The following is a 16,524-nucleotide window of genomic DNA, read 5'->3' as shown; positions in this document are numbered from 1 at the left end:
ATTACTCTTTGTCTATAAGTCTGACCTGGGGTCATTATGTTTCTAATGTTATACCATTGCCTATCTCAGAAGCTAGTTTTTAATTCACCCCCATCACCCTGCATAAACTGAAGAAAAAGACTCTATTTCAACTCAGCAGTCTGGGGATATGTCAACCAGAGGAAATAATCGATCAAATGAACTCATGCCATTTACATGGCCGAAATATGGACAGAGGAGATGGGAATCCGGGAATTAATCCAGACATGCTGCCTCTAGATGATTCCAAGCAGCTAGATGCTCTTACAGAACGTAGGCAGTCTAGTATTCTGTCCCTGGTATGTGCTGTATGAGGCTACATTTCTACCTAATTCCATCTTCAAAGAGTAGGGATTCACTTCAAGACTTTCACTGTTTGTATGAACATGTGGCATTCTACGCTTGTGGTCTATTCCAATCCTTAGTACTTTTAGGTTTCTGTCTTTCTGAAATAATTGTTTCAATTGTATTTTGTATAATCATGGTTCTAGCAGGGAACCTTCACCTCAGGTGGTTCAAATGAAAACGCTTTAATGAAGAGACTTCTTACAGATGTGAGGCAGGATTAAGGGAAATAATTATGGATGCTGAAGCTCCCAAAGACTACCGACAGCAGGAAGCCATAACCATCTCTAGGGCTGAAGGGGTGAAGAGAGGTAAGGGTACTTGCAGAGGTCACTGAGAGCTGGGCCCACGGGAGAGAGGCCACCCAGCAGGAGCTGTAATTGTGAAGGAACGCAATTCCTGCCAGAGAAGGAGGGAAGATGCTGGGGAGAGATACTGCCCTTACCTTTGTCTCCTCCCATCCTCTAGTGTCCTGTTGGTACCTACCATCCAGAAGACAGCCAGCAAGGGAGTGAGGTTCCATCTCCAGTGCACAGAATGGGCAGAGAAAGGTATAAGGTAGATCTGGGGAAGGCGGAGTGAGGGGACAGAGAACAAATCAGCATACATTTAGAGGTTACTGCTTTTGCATAAAAGAAACAGGTGGAAATCTAAGCATCTGAGACTATTCCATGTCACCATCATTTTTGACTGGACAACGGCAATTCTATCCTAATCAGTCTCCGCACATCCACAATTGTCTCCTTCCAATTACAATGTTCCTGAAGGCAGAGAAATCAGTTCTAAACAAATTTGATTCTTACCCTGCCCTCTGTTGCCCTCTCCCCTCAGCACTTGACCCTTCCGTGGATACTGTTGCTTTTAGGACAGAAACTAAAACCCTTAAAAGGGCTTGCAGTGTCCTATCTGGTTTGGTTCCAGCCAAATTCTCTAGTCATTTCTTGCTCCCTTCTCTCCTTTCTTCAGCTCCCTCCAGCGTTTTTGGCTTTCTTTGCTTTCTCTCTGATTCTGAACCTTTGAAGTGCTGCACCTTCTTCCTGGAATGTTACTGCTTCTTAATCCCTCAGATCTCATCCCAAAAGTCACTTCCTCCTGGAAGCTTTCACATAACTCCTAGATCAGCTCAGCTACCAATTTTTATATATTTTTCTTATCCAGTTTATATTTGCTTCATTGAATCTTCTCAGTTTAAAATTCTACATGTATTCGTTTGATGATTAGCTTGATTTCCATCTCTACTAGATAATAAGCATCATGAAGCAAGGAATTTATTTGTTTTTGTTGAGCGTTGCATCTGCAAGCCCAAACTCAGCACCCCCACAGGTAAGCTTCAGCAAATAGTCATAAACAATTTTGAAAGACCAATTATGTACCTCAGCTATAGTTTCAGATGTTAATGTGAGATAAGATGCTTGCATGTAAGTTTGACTACTTGATCAGTTATGAATTTATTGTTCTGTTTTCTATGCAGAAAAACGTATAACAATATACCCATTGTTTATATTGGATCTTCATGGATTTTACAGGTAAAGCAATCTTTTTCTTTTCCTTTCTTTTTTTTTTTTTTTTTAGAATTGTATTTTCAGGTTATGTCCTTGAAATGTCGGAGCTGAAAATCATGGGTAGCGTTATTTATGCATGATAGAGGTTGAGTTTCTGTCTAAGAAATGAAAAATAAGGTTCTCTGCAAACTGTTTAAAAAGCACCTTTTTACTATCTTGCATTTTTCTTCCTATAAAACTCACATTTTCCTGGTCATGAAAAAGAATGCAGTTGCCAGGAAAAAGATATGAGCGTGAATGCATAATATTTAAAATTATTCAAAATAAATGTTCTTTTAGAGAGGAAAATTGTTACACCAGGGGAAATGCTGTCTGCTTTCCAAGAGACCATTTCTAACCAAATAATTATAAACCACATTTTGATGTGGTCTATGAAATTCTGGATGGTAGGATATTTTTGTAATTGGCTTAGCTATGTTTAGGTAGACATGAGTTTGGCCCTGTTGCTGCATCCCTTATTAAGGCTGTTTCTACACAGGCAACAGGGAATATATGTGAGGGAAATACTTTAGAATTTTTTTGAATTAATTTAGTCAGTGACACAGTTATTTTCCACATTCTAAGAAGCAAAGAAAAAGGCATAACTCCTTTAGTACAGCTATTGGAAAGGGGTGTAAGGTGGTGTGTGTAAATGAGAGAATATATAGGAAGTAGTTACCGGTGAGAGTAAATATTATGTAAAATCACACCCAAGATGCTTTGTAAATATTAGTTCCCTTTTCTCTCCATTTATGGAGATACGAAAGTTGTCAGGGAAACACTAATGACAAAGTACAGTCACGAAGTTGGAGGGGCATCTCATAGGGAAAAGTAGTGTATTCCCTACCTTTATTTGTATTCCTTCCCAACTGGACATGAAGGAGACAGCACAAAAGGTTTAAAGAGTCAAAAATAGAAGGCTCAGTGGGGGATAAGAGAAGCTATGGGAGAGAAAGGTAAGTGCTGAAAAGACAAACAGTGACATCATTCTTATGAGGTATAGGCAGGTAGTGAAAAGTCAGAACTCAGCAGCGTATCATTTTTACTAAGTAGTAGTACCTGACTTTCCACCAGAGTCATACCCACGATTCTGATATATTAAAAAGACAAAAGGAACTCACAGGGTTGTTGGGAGAAGGGGGAGTAGGGTAAGATTCCTACCCTCTCTTTCTTTCTACCCAATTCCACCCCACCTGGAAACTTTTGTGGTTCTGCAGAACTCACCATGGAGTGTAACCCAGAGTGTAACCATAGCAGAATGGCCAGAAGGCATTGTATAGCCAAGTCTTGAAGGAAAACTGAGTTATTACATAGTTTCCAACTGAAGTTTAGGAAAAGAAGGTACTTAATTTATGTTTAGGAATGCCTTGCTTTAAAATGGTATCTTTCATGAATTGCCAATTCCATAGATTGAATTCTTAAACTACTTGACAGTCTTTGTTGCTTAGGCAATTTCAGTGCATTTTGTTACATATTTTGTAGGAAAAAGATTGGATCAGTTGTTAAATTATTTATTTTACTGAAAAAAAATGAGTAGATTCTAAAATTGCTGACTTGATATACCGTGTTTTCCCGAAAATAAGACCTAGCCAGACAATCAGCTCTAATGCGTCTTTTGGAACAAAAATTAATATAAGATTCGGTCTTATTTTACTATAATATAAGACTGGGTATAATATAATAATAATACAATACAATATATAATATAATACCGGGTTTTACATTAATTTTTATTCCAAAAGACGCATTACAGTTGATTGTCCAGCTAGGTCTTATTTTCGGGGAAACACGGTTAGTATTGAAACTGAGTTTTATGATAGAAAAGGGATGGTGCACATAAATACAAAGCTTGCCTTTGAGGTAGATGGTTTTACACCATTTTTGCCAAATCGCAAAGTTGCTAAAGTAGGATGAGAAGAAATTAAGGAAATAGTCTGTTGTGCTCACTGTTTATTGTATTTAACTTCTATTCGGATTAACAACAATGGTTTTAAATAATTTCAATTAAATTGTCAGCTGGCATCACTGAATGGAAGCCAAAACATACAGCATTATCAACAAAGCCTGTCTTTGGCAAACCCAAGTGGACGAATGCTCTGCTGATGCCAGGCTAAGTTGGGAATGTAAAGTAAATGTAAGCCAATAGTTAAAAAGCAAAGATGGGAATAACAGCAGTCAGACAAGAAATACTTTGTTTTCCTACTGCCAAATCTATCACTCTCCTAGTATATGTGTGCCTGTATATTTTGCCTTCTACTTCCCACTGAAATGGAGGAGTGAGTCTGCAATGAATTAGGACCATACGTTGTGTTCTGGCCACTAGAATGTGACCAATTGGTTATGGGCTAAGGCAGTTAGTCTGTGGACATTTTTCACCTTCGTTCTCTGTCCAACCTCTACGGCTGGAAGTGATGGACTTGTAAATGGTATCATCACATGGGGCAAGGAGCATAGATCCTCAATCATGGCTTGGAGAGTAGTCTGATCCACAGGTCACTGTGACAGGAATGACAAGCCTTTGTTGAGTAAGGCCACTGAGAATTCAGGTTTGTTCCCACAGCACAGGCTTCATCATTCAACCCAACTAATATAGATGGCCATGGGTTTTGTCAGTTTCACAACGATTTCACAGTTTCAAGAAACACTACATTACATATCTGGCTCTGCTGTTCTGTATGTAAACTTGTTTTGTCTGCACTTTTAGCTCTGCATTTCTTATCTCTATATTGATCATCAATAGATCATATCCTTTAAAAAAGGCAATGGCATAGAAAATAATTGAATTTGGTTTTAATCCAGCCTTTGCCAAAGCATTTTTCAAGAATCATTACTTCTGGAAGCTATTAATATGTGTACCTAAACAGAATTTCCAAGCTTATATAATTTTGGAAAATGCTGTATTCAACAGATCTCTCTTGGAGACACTTGATATGATGGTATCATATTGAAAGTTCTGAGCAGACCTGCAATGAAGGAGCCAAAGGTACTTTGTACCAAGTGTTTCCCACATTTATTGACCATGACTTTTTTTCCCTGCAAACCTTTCTCAGAAGTAGTTCCATTTGTGGAAAAGTAGCTAAAGAGATACCTGAGAAAAGGGTCCCATAATTTCATTTACAAAGATACATTTTTTACCAAAAGAATATTGAATTAGTTAGGATTCTACCAAAGAAACATAACCAGTAGGTTAAGTAGAGTATTCGTTTCCTAGGGTTATTGTAGCAAATTACCACAAATTAAGTGGCCTGAAGAAACAAAAACATTATTCTCTCACAGATCTGGAGGCCAGAAGTTTGAAATCAAGGTGTCAGCAGGGCCATGTTCTCTCTGAGGGCTCTGGGGAAGAATCCTTCCTTGGCTCTTCTAGCTTCTGATGGTTGCTGACAATCTTTGACATCCCTCGACTTTTTTCTCTGCGTCTTCGCTCTGTCTCTTCTGTGTCTTCACATCTCCCGTTTCTCATAGGGATACTAGTCATTGGATTTAGAGCCCACCCTAATCCGATATGATCCCATCTTCATTTTATGACATCTGCAAATTATTTCCAAATAAGGTCATATTCAAAGATTCTGGGATTAGAGGTTATTACTGCAACATATCTTTTTGCAGCATCTGATTAGGCAAGACAGAAATATATAGGGCAGGCCACAGCCTGGAAACTCTTGGGCAGGAACTGAGACCGCCATCCACAGGCAGAGTTGCTTCTTTGTCAGAGAAACCTCAGTTTTGCTCTTAAGGCCTTTGACTTGATTGGGTGAGGCCCACCCACACCATCGAGGGTAATGTCTTTATTTAAAGTCAGTTGGTTATAGAGGTTAACCACATCTGTAAAATGCCTTCATAGCAACATCTGGATTAGTGTTTGATTGAATAACTGTACTGCCCAGCCAAATTGACACAAAGAACTAACCATCACAAACATAAAATTAAATGGTCAGGCCAAGAACTTCCTAATGTTCCAGCACATTCTAAAGCTCTCAGCATACAAAAGCTTTTTTTTTTTAATTAATTAACAAAATGTTCTTGGGTTGCCTTTATCAGACACAGGTCTGGTGAGGTAGCCATTATTATACTTATCTGTGAATCAAAGGGAGAATTAATGTGATAGAGTTTCATTCTGTTCAGATATTTAACAAATAAAACATGACACCTCTTTGGCTGTTTTGAAATCTTTACTTTGAAATGATCTGAGGTAGCACCTACGCTAATATTCTTATTTTATCCGTAGGCGAAATGGGCCCAGAGTGTAAAAGTACCTAGCTCATATTTACCTGACAGGTTTAGACCCAACATGTGATGAGAACCCAGGTCGGCTCTGTTTCCACCATGCCTCTCAGACAACTATCAAAGGTGATATTAAGCTATATCAAGAAAACGAATAAACTCTGGCTTTGTTCTTCCAGCGATTATACTGAGGAATCTTCTCGTGCCCCTCCACGAGGGCACAGAGCTCAGCAGCCAGGAACTGTCACTGTTGGAGAGGGAGGGTGCTTGGGCAGGAGGGTAACTCTCCCAGTAGAATGCTTTTTTTGCCCCAGACCTCTCAGGACCCTCTTTCAGCATGGGTCACGTCCTTCATCTGCGTCCCATTTGGAACCCAATGTTTAGCCACTCTGAGCATCCAAAGTCTGCCGGCCTCTGCATTTCAATGACACTCTGTGTGTTGATGTCCGAGGTGATATGTCCGCATAAATACATTAAGACAGGAACAGCAAAGGTCATAACTGTCCTTATTACTGAAGCTAAAATTTAATGAGCTAGATCACAGGCTGCTTTAAGAACGGCCGTGCCAGGTTAATGGGGCTCTGCCACTGAAGCCAATTACACTGGGGACAATTACATCCTATTCTAATAGCTGTAAGTCAGGGTTACACAAAGATTCTGTCGCTGGGTAATTACTAGCTAGGAAGCAGGTGAGGGGAAACCAAGCAAATTGTCACTGATCATACAAGAGACACACAGAGAGCACAGAGCTTGTAGCTATTCCGGGTGCGTGTGTGTCATCTGTTGCTAAGAAGGAGCTGGCTTCACAGTCAGAAAGCCCTCTTCTTCTAGCACTGACCAAAAGGATATGTGATTTCAAAGACGCTTTTAGAAAAGTAGCTGAAATGTGAATAGTAGGAGAGGGGGAGGAAAAACTCAGAAAGCCCTTCTCTATTGAGACTGTTTCCCTGAGGATTTTGGAAGATTTAGTGGGCTGACATTATCGAAATCTTCTTCCAACCTAAATACAGGAGAGTGTTAACAAAACCCAAAATGATATTGTCAAATTTGAACAAACAAACCTCAAAGATTGACTTAATAAAAGACCTCCTTTAAATTCCCTCTTATTCCCACCCTTGTGGCTATTTACAGGTCCTTTCCTACACATGGCTAAGAGGGGCCACTGCAGAGCCTTCTGACAATTGAAAGATCCATCAGAAATATAGATGAAAACACTTTGAAATTTCAAAGTAACAGAATTTCCCTATGATCTCATGGATCAATTTACATGCTATTGATTTTTGCAAAACATTTGAGGAACCAACACATCTATTGCAATTGAAACACATGCATTCATGTTATCAGTGATTAAATGTTTAAAAATCCAGGGATGTGAGGGTGATGTTTTCTTAATGAAAGCGTCAGTGACACTTATTGGAGCTGTGGGAAAGTCACCGCAGACAGGGCAGCTGTCGTTCTGAGTGCTGCCTTTTGAGTTAGTACGATGTTTATAAGGGAATGAGTATTAAATAAATGACACAAGCAATGTCAATTTATTAGAATGTTCTTTGTTTCCAAGAGGTTAAAGATTTTTTTAAAAGTAATCCTTAATATTAGTTGCTCAGACCACAATTGGAAAGACTTCCAGAATGACTCAAGACTTTTAAAAGATCCTTTCAAAGTAATGAAGTAATTCGTGGTAGAGTAGAAACAAAGGAGCAAGAGGGAGTAAGTTGGTATAGAGGGAAGCCTGATCGTGTCTTTCTACTGCTTGCTCTGCGATTAAATGCTGGTGATATTACTCTTTTTTATCATCAGAAGAGGAGAAGGAAGAGGCTTTACAGTGGTTATATTATATCGGCTCCAGGCAAATTGCTCTCCCCACTGTTTCTCAGATACGCCAGCCATTATCTAACCTCACCGCATTTTCACTTGGTGTTTGCTGTGTCCAGAATGTTCCTCCTTCTGGCATATGCCTGGGTTACTGCCTCACCACCTTCATGTTTTTTGTTTTTGTTTTTTAATGTCAACTTCTCTATGAAGCCTACCCAGTCACTCTGTTTAAAATTATACATTATTTCCCTATACTCACGCTCATTCTTAACCTGCTCTATTTTTCCTCCATAGCGTTAATGATCCTCTAGTGCGGTATTGAATTTATAATATACTCTTTCTGTCCCTTTTCCCTCTCTAAACAAAACTCATTTCTCCAAATCCTTCAGCGTTTTCCACACTCTGCAGAATATCATCTGTTTTTACTTCTAATTTAAGACTGCTGTTCTTTTCTTGGTTATCTTCCTTGGAGACTGCCCTTAAAGAATTAAATTCAGTAAGTATGTCTAATAATTTGAAAGAGACTCAGTCACTCCTAGCAAGGCTGCCTTGTTGAATTGCCCTTAGGTAACAAGGCCTCCGAGAACCCTAAATAAATCAAAGGACAGAATACTCTCCAGTTTAGTGTTCTACTTCTTTCAGTATTCGGTTGTAAACAATGCCATCCCAGTACGGAAGAAAACTCCACTGTAAGTGTATTGTATGTGAGAGATACTCAAGAAATGATCCAGCCATCCTTTCAATTGAGTAGATCCAGTGCCAATCTATCTTGAATAACAGCAGTGTTCCAAATGTGTAGATTTTCTACAAAGGCAAACACATAGATATTCTTCTTGAATATTTATATTGACTGTGACAATTCAGAGAACATAGTGGTCAGCCCTGTCAATCATATAGGTGCTATTACTGAAAAGTATAAGAGAGAAAATAGAAGGACATATAAGAACCAATACAAGAGAAATGAAAAGGTGCATCTCATGGGGAGCAATGCATCCAACACTATACATTACTTACCCCCACCTAGAACTAATACAATCCAAGAATAAAAAATGGCCAAGCTTCAGAGACATAAAAAACAACAACAACCAAACTCAGATACACTGGCATTTTACTGTCATATCAATGGGTCCACATTAGAGGCAAAACAAAACAGGATCACGAATGAGTTTTCCTGTCACTGGCAGAATTAAACTTTCTTAAAATGGAGTTCAAGAATGACCCAGATCAATGCATATTCTATAATCGTGTTACTTAAAGAGTGGTCCATGGACCAGAAGTATCAATATTACTTGGAAGCTTGTTAGAAATGAAAAATCTCAGGCCCCACCCCCAGACCTACTGAATCAGCATCTGCGTTTTATCAAGTCACAAGATGATCTGTAAGCACTTTAAAGCTTGAGAAGCACTGCCTAAAACACAATAGACCACGAGGTTCCAGTGTCTACTTTTATTATGATCTCTGTAGAACACTTAAAACCTTCCAGATCCATCTTTTTTTAAATTTTCATGTCTTATTCATTTTTAAAAATTAGTTTCAGGTGTACAAAACAACAGAATGATTAGACATTTACAAAGTGACCCCCCCCAGTCTACTACCCCTCTGACATCGTACCAGATCCATCTGTAGAGTCAGTTTCATGAATCTCCCAACAGGTCTATACTCATATTTGTCTTTATACGAGGTCAGGCAACTAAGTTCACGAACTTAATTGTCCAAACTCCATTTTAAGAAATACCTAAGAGTGTAAATCTCATAATATATGAGAAATGAAAGAAATTATTGGTAAATGACTACACTAAGGACAGCATAGCCTTAGTGCAATGACCACTAAGCTTGGACTCAAAGACAATGAAGCTCAATTTCTGACTCACCACTAGCTGTGTACACTTGAACAGGATGCTTTGTTTTTTAGTTGTCATTTCTTTCACTTAAAAAATTGGGTGAACACTACTGCCTGTGTCACTGTCTGTAAGAGAATGGACTGAGGTGACAGACGCAGAGTATTTAAGTAATTCTAAGTTTGATCTGCTGCCCTAGGACGGACCATCTCTAGATTTCCCTCCCAGGACCTCAATATTGATTTCTATTCTCTGGTTAACTCTGTAGTTTGTTGCTTCAAAGGTATTAGGCAAGTTCACATCAGTTAGGTTTTTATATTGAAGGCTCACATTTTCTCAAAGCAGTCGCTTCTTAGTTCTCCTCGCAAAGTCATCGCTACTCACTCTGACCAGATTTAGCCCAAATAATGGCATGTGGATAAAGAGCAAATGAGACGTAGATGATTTCCAACTAGTTCTCTTCCAACACAATCACTGAGGTGAAACAATTTTGTCCAAGCCTCACTGAAATTAGCGGATGCCCAGAGAGCCCCAGAGACATTTTATGACCATATGTCACTACGGCTTGGAGAATGCTGAGCCCTACAGATAACATAAAATAATTAATCCAGGGGGCTTGACAATTTGTCCTTGTCTGCCCCGCACAAGCCTAGTTTACTCTTCTTTATCCAGGTATGATTAACAGTACTCCCAATTTCACTTTAAAAAGTGTCCCACTATAAATTCGATAGTCATCTAGAAGCAGATGACTTTGGCTATCCAAAATTAAACAGCAAGTGCAGAAGAAATGCTGCACTTGTTCCCTTGCTTTGCCTAAGCTGCTCTTCAGAAAGTTGCTTCTGATCTAGAACCCTGTACATTTCCCCAGGCCTCCTAGTCCTATGCCAGGCCTCGTATTCTCGGCTGGCATCCAGTACCCTGTTACATCCCTCTCTATATCTTCCCCTCTGCTGCGGAGGATGAAAACTTGGGGCTACGTGCACCACATTGCCTTGCCAGCTGAGGTCCACAGAGTGGTCGATTCCATGGGAAGATGCATTAGTGTAAGGTTTGAAAGGCAGATGAGAAACACAATCCATTTCGTTTTTTCTTCTATCAGTGGCAAGCAGATTCATAGATCCCCAAACACAATTTTTTTTTGGCTGCAGCTTCTGCGTTCTCCAGCCATTTAATCCGCTTTGAGGCTGAAGATCTACAGAGTTGGCAGTGATTTCCTGGAGATCCCTTACCCTAGGCAGCAGCATCTCTGTAAGCCTTTTCGTATGTGAAAATGAAAGCTAGTGGCCGTCAGCTTGACACATACCCCCTTTATCCTTTCCAGTGCTTTGTTGTTGTTTTTTTCTTTTCTGTTGTTTTTTATTAGTTTCCGGTGTGCAAAGCACTGTAATAGTTAGACATTTACACCACTCACAAAGTGATAACACCCTCCCCCAAGCTACTACCCCTCTGACATCGTATGTAGCTGTTACAATTCGATGGACTCTATTCCCTATGCTGTACTCCACATCCCGTGACTAGATATATTTAACTAAAGTTGACATTCAGTTTTATTCAGCTTCAGCTTCAGGTGTACAGTGCAGGGGTCAGGCATCTACACCGTCCATAATGTTGTTGTTGGTTGTTTGTTTGTGTGTTGATGTTTTAACAACTCTGTTGAGCTATAATTGGTACAATTAACCCTCTCCCTCCTCTTTGTCCCCCACCCCCAGGCAGCTAATGATGTGCTTTCTATTGCCATAGTTTACATTTTTAAGTTATATATAAATGGAATCTTCCAGTATGTACTGTTTCTTATCTTTTTATCTATTCTATCACTCACTATAATGTTTTTTGATATTCATCGATATTGTTGCAGTGTAAGATTTCATTCCTTTGGTTTTTTGTTTTGTTTTGTTTAATTTGGGGGGGGAATATTGGGGGACAGTGTGTTTCTCCAGGATCCATCAGCTCCAAGTCGTTGTCCTTCAATGTAGTTGTGGAGGGCGCAGCTCAGCTCCAAGTCCAGTTGCCGTTTTTAATCTTTAGTTGCAGGGGGCACAGCCCACCATCCCATGTGGGAATCGAACCAGCAACCTTGTTGTTGAGAGCTTGCGTGCTAACCAGCTAAGCCATCCGGCCGCCCCTCCGGAAGTCCAGCAGCAGCTCATTGTCTTCAATCTAGTTGTGGAGGGCACAGCTCACTGGCCCATGTGGGAATCAAACTGATAATCCTGTTGTTCAGAGCTCGCGCTCTAATCAACTGAGCCATCTGGCTGCCCCAGATTTCATTACTTTGTATTACTGACTACAGCCTTCCATTATGGATACACCTTGTATACCCACACAGCCATTGATGGACATTTGCATTATTTCCAGTTTTCTGGCTGTTATAAATAAAGCTATGAACATTCCTTCAAGTCTTTGTATAGACATGTTTTCATTGCCCTTGAATAAATATCTCAGGGTGTAAATAGCTAGATCATGTGGGAGGTTTGTTCAATGTTTGAAGAACTACCAGTTTTCCAAAGTGATTGTACCATTTTATAATGATGTGCCAGTTGTTCTGCATCTTTGTCAACACTCGTAATTGTCTGTCTTTTTTATTTTATCCATTCTAATAGGAGAGAAGTAGGATGATCCACAGCGCCACCAAGACTTAAATATGGCCACATTAGCTTGGAAGGATTTTAGGTAAGACATACAAAATACTAGGTGATTGGGGGCCGGCCTGGTGGCTCAGGTGGTTGGAGCTCCATGCTCCTAACTCCGAAGGCTGCCAGTTCGATTCCCACATGGGCCAGTGGGCTCTCAACCACCCGGCTGCCAGTTCAACCCCTCAAGTTCCATAAGGGATGGTGGGCTCTGCCCCCTGCAACTAAGATTGAACACGTCACCTTGAGCTGAGCTGCCGCTGAGCTCCCAGATGGCTCAGTTGGTTGGAGCTCGTCCTCTCAACCACAAGGTTGCTGGTTTGACTCCCGCAAGGGATGGTGGGCTGCATCCCCTGCAACTAGCAATGGCAACTGGACCTGGAGCTGAGCTGCGTTCCCCACAACTAAGATTGAAAAGACAACAACTTGAAGCTGAATGGTACCCTCCACAACTAAGATTGAAAGGACAACGACTTGACTTGGAAAAAAGTCCTGGAAGTACACACTGTTCCCCAATAAAGTCCTGTTCCCCTTCTCCAATAAAATCTAAAAAAAAAAAAAAAAAAAATAGGTAATGGTGGAGGGTGGGAGAGAATGGAAAGAACTATTGAATAGGGGTGGTCATGGGGAATGACTTGGATAAAGTACTAAGTCATGTGAGCCTCCAGAATTGAATGTGAAAAATGAGGAAAGTGAGGAGGTCAATTTGGGAATGCTCTTTAGAGGGTGCTAAAGAAAATCCCCTTTTATCTAACCAGAGAAATGTTGCCTCCCCCAGATGGCCACAACAGAGGTGTTAAGAGTAGTACTTTAATGTCAAAGCCATTTTATGGCCTCCTCAGCATTTATCACCCCATGTTGATGGTTGAAGTGGTGCTTTGTGATGTCTAAGCCTTCCTTAGCAAACATTGGCTGGTGTAGTACCTAACTGACCAATCAAACTGAAGGGTGTGGCTCCCCATTGTCCTGGGAGGGTATATATAGCGAGGTCAGAGGCAGCGGCACTGGGTTAGGCTCCTCCTTGGCTTAATCATGACTAAAGTAGTCAGAAAACCACGGGAGCCTAGAACATTTACAGTACAATCGATCTCAAGGATCAAAGGGAAGAAGAGGAAGGTCCCCTGTCACCGGAGGTCCAGAGAGACTGTCAAGGTGAGATGACCCCAACCAAGCTCCTCCTCTTCCCCATTGACTTTGCCTCACAAGATGTCTCCCTATGCTTGCCTGACACAAAACCCCTCACTGACCCACACCCCTTTTTCATGACTTCTCCCTTCCCGTTCAGTCATCATCCTCTTTCTCTAAACTAATGCCCCACTGGGCTCATTCTCTTTCCCTTCCAGATGCCAAAGGCATCCATGAAGGCTGAAAGACCCCTTCAAGAGCACTCAAGAAAGAAATCTCAAGCATTTACCACTCAGTCAAAACTTAAAAAATCAAGAGTATTCATCTGTCACCATCTGCTGAATAAGAAATGGAATCAAAGTAAAAGAAGAACTCATAAGAGAGAGAATCAAAAGAAGACCCATAATCAAAAGAAAAGGAATCAAAATAAGACAGCTCGTCCCAAGAAAAAGAGACTCGGGAAGAGCCCATCACTTCATATAACCCGTGCAGCCAGAGCTAAATAGCCAAGTCCAGAGACCTCAGAAATATCTGTTGTGTCTCCAGATGCCTGGTTTACTAAATCTTACACCAACAGGGTAACCCATTGGCTGTGATGAAAATAAAGAGAGTTGTGAAAAGGTGATGTTTGTGTGTGTGTGAATTTTCTGATGATGGGATGGGAGTGAAGGAAGAGAAGAGGCAGGTACACGAGAGGGGAGGGTTGTGGGGTGCTGGATGGATGGGAACCAGTCTCTCAGGTCCACAGTGAGGTATTAGGGATAGGGACTGTGTCAGTACTGACCACTGCAGACAAATTAACACTTTATCTCGGGCAAAAAGTAAAAGGTAGTGGTATTGTATTGGTTTGGGGTACGGAGCAACATTAGGGTTTAGATTGCCAGAACCCAGATGGGAAGAGGGTTTGATGTGTGGAGGGTGACTATCATACAGGCAACAAAATTACTTCCTGACCACCTACCTCATAGAGGGGTTTTTTGTACCCCACTTCATGCTGTAAGCTAAAGGTGCTCAGAAGGCACAAAACACTCATCCTACTGAAAGTCACCACCAACACTCCCAAGGACTGAAATAATGTTTGTAGGGCACAAACCCAAGACTGATTAGGCCACTGTCTTGCTCAAAACCTTGCAGTGGAACAGTGGCCTCCCAAGGGCTGGACAGTGGGAGGGACCTTCGCCAGTACAAGAGATAAAGGGGAATATTTTTGGCATTTTTAATACAAGCATAAAACTGAGTAAAAGCTGGTCTTTTTATTGTCACCATAACCCAAGATTTCTAAATAACTACAGTGGTAAAACACTCTTCTTCAATAAAGCCTTTTGGTAGTTCAAGTTCTAAACGTTTGTTGTGGTTTAAGTTTTAAAAGTATAAGGTTCATTCTACAACTAAACAAAACACTAAACTCAACTCAAAAATGGCAAAAGACTTAAATATATAGATCTCCAAAGATACACAAATGGCCAATAGGTACCCAAAAGATGCTGAGCATCATTAGTCATTAGGGAAATGTAAGTTAAAACCACAGTGAAATACCAGTTCACATACACTAGGATGACTAATGTGGAAAAAAAACAAAAACTAACAAGTGTTGGTGAGGAAATGGAGAAATTGGAAACCTCATGCATTGCTGATGGGAAGTTAAAATGGTACAGCGGCTGTTGAAAACAGTTTGGTGGTTCCTAAAAAGTTAAACATAGAATTACTGGGGAGGAGGGCAAGATGGTGGAGTAGATAAACACTGTGCTTGCCTCCTCCCGTGACCACATTAAAATTACAACTAAATTATAGAACAATCAACCTGGAGAAACATCTGAAGTCTAGCTGAACAGCCAGCCTATGAGGTGTGATCAAACAATACAATGAATATTTAAATTAAAAAAAATTATTACAGTAAAAGACATATTGCCATTAATCCCCCTCAAAATACTCCCTCGCTTCGAACACACTTATCCCATCGTTCTTGCCACTTTCTGAAGCAGTTCTGGAAATCCTCTTTCATGAGTGTCTTTAATTGTGCTGTCGTGACTGCCTCGGTGTTCTGAATCATTTTGACGTTGGGGAAGAGCCAGAAGTCACCCAGTGCCAGATCCGGTGAATAAGGTGGATGAGGACACACCGTAATGTTTCTATTTGACGGAAATTGCCCTACCAGAAGCGATGTGTGACACAGAGCATTGTCATGATGGAGGATGAAGCCAAGATACTCACAAAAGAGGACTTCCAGAACTGCTTCAGAAAGTGGCAAGAACAATGGGATAAGTGTGTTTGAAGCGAGGAGGGTTATTTTGAGAGGGATTAATGGCAATGTGTCTTTTACTGTAATAAAAATTTTTTATTTAAACATTCACCATATCTTTTGATCACACCTCAGACAGTGGAAAGCCTTTATTTACTGTTTAAGATGTATCAGATGTACATTGTACTAGGTAGTTTTTATATAGGTCTGCTCATCTTATGGCCATAAATCCTGCATGATTTGGATTTTATTGTCCTTATTTTGCAGAAGGATGACCTGAGGTTTACAGAAGTTATATTTTCTTGCCCATAATCAAACAACTAATATATATGTGAATGCTTGGTTTCTAAAGCCAGTTCCCCCGCGCCCCCCCCACCACCACTGAATCGAGAGCTCCACTTGGTCATTCAGGAATTACTAATTTGTGACTTCCTTCCCAGAATGAATGAGATGATCTTAAAAATATTAGGAGAATGGCAATTGTTGGTGTATGCCTTATGGCTAGCTTCAGAAAGGGGTAGGGGTTGGGATGATGCTGTCATTGATTAATGCTAACTATAAGAGAAATTTGAAAGGTCAAGTAAAAGGGTTGAGACAAAGGAGACCAATTAAAAATAGAGATCATGTCCATTATTTCTGATCATGTGATAAACAAAAATTAAAATGCTTACGCAGATGGGTGTAATTTGGGCAGCAGGGGATTTTGCATAGGTGAAAAGAGATTGCTATGATGGCCAAACTCAAAGTCCTG

At 40.4% G+C, this 16,524-nt stretch overlaps 1 long non-coding RNA gene across 1 annotated transcript; it reads left to right on the top strand.

The window, feature by feature from the left end:
- The first annotated feature begins 1,223 nt into the window (after positions 1 to 1,223).
- On the top strand, positions 1,224 to 14,144 carry LOC109456652 (uncharacterized). Its single transcript, XR_016019924.1, has 3 exons — positions 1,224 to 1,889; positions 12,380 to 12,449; positions 13,753 to 14,144. It is a non-coding gene; the product is annotated as an uncharacterized LOC109456652 (long non-coding RNA).
- The last annotated feature ends 2,380 nt before the right edge of the window (positions 14,145 to 16,524 follow it).

This window comes from Rhinolophus sinicus, chromosome 18 (assembly GCF_057876585.1).
Source record: "Rhinolophus sinicus isolate RSI-liver-muscle chromosome 18, RSI-T2T, whole genome shotgun sequence".
In the NCBI taxonomy this organism is placed as follows: domain Eukaryota; kingdom Metazoa; phylum Chordata; class Mammalia; order Chiroptera; family Rhinolophidae; genus Rhinolophus; species Rhinolophus sinicus.
This window is presented reverse-complemented; position numbering and strand designations above follow the sequence as displayed.